This window comes from Myotis davidii, unplaced genomic scaffold (genome assembly GCF_000327345.1).
Source record: "Myotis davidii unplaced genomic scaffold, ASM32734v1 scaffold226, whole genome shotgun sequence".
Lineage (NCBI taxonomy): Eukaryota > Metazoa > Chordata > Mammalia > Chiroptera > Vespertilionidae > Myotis > Myotis davidii.
Window position 1 is genome coordinate 4,092,326 of NW_006297224.1, and position 7,028 is coordinate 4,099,353.

Sequence of the window (7,028 nt, forward strand, 5' to 3'; positions counted from 1 at the left end):
ATGTTGGTTTCCTCTGTCACTGAAGCAAGCAAGCCTCCTGTTCGCTTCAAGCTGCCTGGCTGTCGGCCGCCATCTTGGTTGGCAGTTAATTTGCATATCGCCCTGATTAGCCAATGGGAAGGGAAGTGGAGGCACAGCTAATTACCATGTTTCTCTATTATTAGATAGGACTAGAGGCCCGATGCATGAAATTTGTGCATTGGCAGGGTCCCTATGCCTGGCCGGCAATCAGGGCCAATCTGTGAGGTGACCAGCACAGTGATCAGGGTCCCCGCTGGCACCAACCTTGGCTGGCCTGGGGCCTGTGTGCTGGGGGCAGCTCCTGTGTTAAGCGTCTGCCCCCTGGTGGTCAGTGTGCATCATAGTGACTGGTCGTTCCACCAGTTGTTCCACTGGTCATTACCCCTTTCAGTCAGTTTGCCTATTAGGCTTTTATTATATAGGATATATATGAAAGGCTAATATGCTAAGTGTCCCTCCTACTGTCCAACTGGTCACTATGATGTACACTGACCACCAGGGGCAGATGCTCAATGTTGGAGCTGCCAAGCTGCAGTGACTTGGCAACGACTGTTCTTGGGTGATACACCCTGAAACCAGAGAGGAGGGAGCCCGAATTCTCGAGGGGCTGCACAATTCCACCTTTGGCCGTGGGTTATGTTGTTGCTGGGCACTGATGACCCCAAATCTGGTTTACTGCACCTGTGCATTTGTGTTCCACACCCTGTATGACAGCTACTTTGCAGAGTACCCTCTTGCACTCCAGGACCCCTTGGGGGACGTAGGAGAGACGTTTTGGCCTGATCCCCGCAGGCCAGGCCAAGGTACCCCATCTGCTGGAAAGACCCCGCTCACTCCACAGATGCTGGGGAGGGACCGTGGGAGGTTGGCTCCAGGGTGTGTCTGGCCCGTCTCGCCCAGTCCCATCCTGCCAGCCACCTTCTAATTAATTTCCTTTCAATGTACACAAATGCGTGCACAAGGTCACTAGTATAGATATAATGTTTAGAGCTTTACAAAGTTTAATGATCTGTAATTTGCACTAAGTAATCTATTTTCTGTAGTCAACTAAAAGTGAAAAAAAGCAATGAACTTACAATAAGCTAATTAAGCAGAATATTTATAGCTACAAGATTTATCAGATAGTAAGATTTATATGAAAAACAAAATGAGAGTTTTCAAATGATTACATTCATTGATGCCACATAAACAGTTTAAGGATAAGACATAATAATTTGAATCAAGTAACAAAAACTAGTCCTCAGCTTAGCATAATTTATGAAACTTGCCGGTTTTTTAAAAATATATTTACCACTTATTAATTTCAGAGAGAAGATAAACTTCCCTGAAGCTTTGCTGGGGAGGGTGGTAATATACTAGGCAGTTAGACAAACAGGAGCAGAGTAGAAACAACAGGCCAGGTACAGAAGGTCATCAGGGTGGAAAGTCCTGGGTGCCTAGCAACAGGCAAAACTGGGCTGGGACCTCCCCCACCTCACTCCCACCCCCACTTGACCTTTCCTCCCCTAGCACATCCCTGGTCTTGTGGCTTAGATCCCCTGACCTTTCATATCACTGGACATTCAGTTCAGATCCTCCCCTGACCTTTCATATCACTGGTCATGTGGTTCAGATCCTCCCCTGATCTTTCCTCCCCGGGCACGTCACTAGTCATGTAGTAGACTCCTTAGAAGAACAGGGGAGAGAATAGCCTCATAGGACTTCCATACAAGCCCTTACACAACCACTGCCTTAAGCATTAGGCCCTAAGGACAATTAGGTTCTGGCCCACATCAAACAACCTTAGAAACAAAGCCTCCAGCCTGGTGACCACAGAGACAGAGAGTTGGTCCAACTAGAGATAAAATCTAGGCCTCAGCTGTGTTTCAGCTCTAGGCCCAGAAAAGCAGCAAGGCCAGGCAGGGCTAAGCATAGACTAATGACCTCCTGCCCTGACACCACCCATCAGTGGAGAACAGGGCCTGAGGGGAACACCTGGAAAGCTGATGAATATTCTATTGAGATCCTCCCCTGAAGCCTCCAGAAAAAAGCCCTTCAGAGGAAGGACCCAACATGACTCCCCCTCTCTGGAGCACACCCATGCCTTTCCCCCTCTTCTTTCCCAGTGTTTCTCTCTCTCTCTCTCTCTCTCTCTCTCTCTCTCTCCCATGCCGCCTTTCCTCCCTTTTTTTCCTCAAGAAATGTCTACCTTTGCTTTCTTTCTTCTAAACTCAAAGTGGCCTTCTTTTGCCTCTGTCACAACTCACTTCTTCTACCTCTTTAAATTTCTAAATAAACTTTTGTTTGTATTTGAGTCTTGGCTCTAAATTCTTTTTTAGAGGTCTAACATCTGGTACTGTTTAATGTTAACAGGTAGTAATATCTTATAGTAGAAATTCACAGTCCTGCTCATTTAAGATCCTCTTTCATTAGGAATGGAAGCAGTTAATCCATTTGTAAATGCTTCCTTTGTTAACGTTATGGTGAATGGAACCCATCCCAAAGATGGCTGGCCTTTCTCATGCTATTCCCTATATCAGTTATGTTCTTCCCCCTCATTCCTTTGCCTTCCCTCCCCTTCCCATCCCCCACCACCTGGGCTTCCTCCATCCTCCCCAGGTCTACTGTCTACCTTAAGACCCACCTCCTTTTCAGATCCTGGCAGCTACAAAGCTGTTTTCCCTCCCTGATCTCCTTTGGCTCTGAGTATCTTTAAGGCGCTTTTAACACATGGTGTGTTCACAGAACTGGAATGAGACTTGACCCCTCCCAAGGGGGAAAAAATAAGTTACTTTAAAGAATTGGTTTCTCTAACAAAATATCTAGGTCTTTCTTTTTTTTATTCTTTATTTGGTCTGACATCATTACACATCTTTAAGAATGCCAGTTACTAGAGTGGACAATACTTGACTTTAGAAGACAATACAATCACAATATACTCTTCTAAGAAGAAAACATATGCAGCTATAAGATATATTAAGTGTCTCTTCAAACATCTTAGACCAAGCATATCAAACTTGGGGCCCACAGGCTGCATGTGGCCCACAACGAATAATTTTGTGACCTAGCCAATATAACGGTATGTAAGAAACATTTTAACAAAACTTTCGTCACTTAATTTTTACAATATCCTGTTACATATAGTTATTAATAACGAACTACAATGTTCGCTAATGACTAGATCACTATAATCGTGTTGCATTCATTTCCCTTACGTGCCTTATGCACAGGCTCACCATTTCTCTCCACTAATACTAGCAGCGAATATTTCAACAGCTGATTGCCACGTCTTGTACTGACTTGTTTGGTGTGCACAACAGGAAATATTTCACTTTCAGAGAACAAGACTGTCATTGTTTTCTAAATGCTATTGTAGCGCCCTCTGGTGATATTTTTATTTAACATTTTTCCATCTCTCAGATCCTATTTTCTTTGAAAAAAGGAATGCAGGGAGAGAGTAACAACTTTTATTAACATCACTAGGCCTGGTGCACGACATTCATGCCCTCTTGCAGTCCAGAAGCCCTCGGGGGATGTCTGACTGATGGCTTAGGACCGCTCCCCATGGCAGGGAGAGGCTCCTGCCATGCCCACTGTGCTCACCAGCAATGAGCCTGGCTCAGGTCTTCTGGCTGAGAGGCGCTCCCTCTGTGGGAGCACACTGACCCCCAGGGGGCAGCTCCTGCGTTGAGCATCTGCCCCCTGGTGGTTAGTGCACATCATAGCGACCAGTCATTCTGGCATTTGGTTGATTTGCATATTAGCCCTTTATTATATAGGATAGTTGACGTTTTAAAAAGTACTTTATGTGCATTATTTTGTCTGATTTTCCAAATTTTTCACTTGGCCTCACTTCTTGAGGGCAAGGCCATTTTTTATATTCTTTGGGTCCCCTGAAGACAGCAGGCCTCCCAACAATGAGCCTATGAGGTAGGCAGGGCCAAATTCATTAATCTCAGTGAATGAATCCTGTGTTTCAGGAAAAACAGACATTTGTTATGATATTTTTCATAAGCAAGTCAGAAAAATCTTGAAGATTCATAGAATGTAATATTATCTTAATGATGGATAGTAACAGTTAGGAAATGTCCCTGTTCTTAGGAGATACTTGCTGAAGAAATTAAGGATGAATTTTATGAAATTTTAAACTTCCTTTCATATAGCTCATCAAAAGTGTGTGTGTGTGTGTGTGTGTGTGTGAGAGAGAGAGAGAGAGAGAGAGAGAGAAAGTAAATGTGACAAAAATTTTAATTGATACATTTGGTGAAGAGAGGTAGGTGTTCATTGTCCTAATTTTTCAAATTTTGAAATTTGAAACTTTTTAAAATAAAATGTTGTGTTAATAAAGATGGATGGTTTCCAATCCCAAATTCAATAAATAAATCAATTTTTAAAATAGGACAGGTAATTAGTCAACCATGGGTTAAACACCTTCATAGGTCAATTTTTCCTTATGGCTAAAGCTAAAGGGTGCCCCCCTCATCTGCTCTCTGGAGCATCACAGAGTGAGCACAATCCCTCTGATTGGTGAGGACAGCTGGCAGGTCCCCTTCTCCCCACCACCTGTCTTGTTTATTCCTAATATTTCTAAGTACACTTAAACTCAATATTCCATATGCACTGAGAAATACACCTATTCAGAATTATAGCCCAGAGAATGTAGACTATTTTTACATATTCTTTAGTCAGCCAACTTCATTGTTGACAAATATTGAGATGTATAAGATGCCTAAATATTTCCTGTCTGGAATGCCATTAATCCAGAATGTTCCTATTCTACCACTTTAAACCAAGGATAAACCATTGGTCTTCTCTGAAATTTCAAGATCTTTTGAGATGGAAATTATAAGAAAACTAGAGGCCCAGTGCACAAAATTCATGCAAAGAGTTCAGCCTTGCAGCTACTGTGGCTTGCCTCAGCCCTCGCAGCCCTGGCTTTATCCAGAAGGTCGTCCGGAAGGACTTCCGGGAAGTCTTTGGGCTGTCTGGTCTAATTAGCATATTATGCTTTTATTATTATAGATAAGGCATTTAATAATATGAAAGAAAAATTATATCCTCCTTACTTTATTGTTATTAAACAACACTTTTATCCCTTTCTCCATTTCTGCCAATAAAATTTTGTTCTAGAGGCCTGCTTATATTACAGCTAATGAACTGTGGAACCTGACCTTAAAAATGAAAGTCTTAATAATCAACTGAAAGAGTCTGAGACAGAGATAAAAGACATGTCCCTTCTTGCAGCTATAAAAAGAGACATAAAATTCTATATCATAAGCTACTTTTAAAAACCTGATTTGATAAGGTATTAAATTAAGAATGTTCCCACCCAGCCAGCATAGCTCAGTGGTTGTGTCGACCTATGAACCAGGAGGTCACAGTTCAATTCCCAGTCAGGGCATATGCCGGGGTTGTGGGTTCAATCCTCAGTAAGGGACGTGCAGGAGGGAGCCAATCAATGATTCTCTCTCATCATTGGTGTTTCCATCTCCCTCTCCCTTCCTCTCTGAAATCAATAAAAATATTTTTTTAAAAAGAATGTTCCCAAGAATATCATTTGTTCTCCTTAGCATTATGGAGACATGTGTGAATAGTTACAACTGTTACTAGAATGTCTTCTATTTATTGCAGGAAGCCACCCATTGTCTTCACTATCAGAGAAGTTCCAACAAGGATCCTGGAACGCTGGTGAACCCTGAACCTATGGCAAGGGCCAGAGTTGTGCACCGATTGTCTAGTCCAGACAATGAGGGCTCAAGTTATTTCCTGATCAAATAGTTTCAGAGTAAATCCTTCTAATATTTACTGATTTTTAAGATATTCTGTCTGTTACCGCAATTACCTGCCTAAGAGCTAGATGTGTATCCAAAATTGAATAAAAGGCTGGCGAGGCCTGGGCACCAGTGGGAGTCCTTTCTCTTGCATTGGGCTTGCCCACCTGGCCCCCAATATGAACAAATTATTATTTCTTGCCTCCTCTCTTTCATTTGCACGTGACCCCACTTCCAGATCCTGAACCCTGAACCACGCGGGCTGCCCACACTTCCTTTCAAGGGGCATGAATTTGTGCACTGGGACCCGAGGCTATAATCATAAAAGCGTAATATGCAAATTGACAATTTATTATTCAAAAGAAGTCCATTCTCTGCTAATATGTTGTTTTAATGTATCTTTATTGTTGAAAGTATTACAGATGTCTCCCTTTTTCTCCTCCTATTAACCCTCTCCACCCCTACTGCCCCCCAGGCCTTGACCACACTGTTGTTTGTGTCCATGGGTTATGCTTAGCCTATACAATAAAAGGCTAATATGCAAATAGACCGAACGACGGATCAACCACACAACCAAACAACCAGTCACTGTGATGTGCGCTGACCACCACGGGACGTGTGCAGGACATGGTGGGTGTCGGCCAGGCAGAATGGTGGAGCAGGTGAGCAGGGCACCAGTTGCTGTCATCAGAGCGAGCCTCTGGTGGTTACTGAAAATTCTTCGCTCCCGCGTACCGTGGTCCTAGCCACCGCTCACACCCACTGCCAGCACCAGCCCCGCTCGCACCCCACAGCCAGCACCGGGAGCCACCTCTTGCACCCACTGCCAGTGCCTAGAGCCAATTCCAATCACTCAACACCATCATCGGGTGCCAGCGGCAGCTGCCAGCCCTGATCACCCCTGAGGTCTTCTCCACCTCCCCTTGTTCCTGAGGGACAATAGGGGCAGCTGCCACCGCTTCCACCCGCTGACAGCACTGGCCCTGTTCACACCTGCTGCTGGTGCCAGCCCCAATCACTCTGCGCCATCAGCAGGTGTGAGTGGGGCCGGTGCCATTAGTGCATGGGAGCCACGGCAGGAGCAGGGCTGCCAGCAGACAGAGGACTGGGGCTGTGGAGGGAGGGGCCAGGCAGGGGTGCAGAGGATGGGCCGAGACCCTCCCCTGTGCCTACCACAGCCTCGCTGCCCACACTTCCTTTCAAGGGGCATGAATTTGTGCACTGGGACCCGAGGCTATAATCATAAAAGCACAGGCA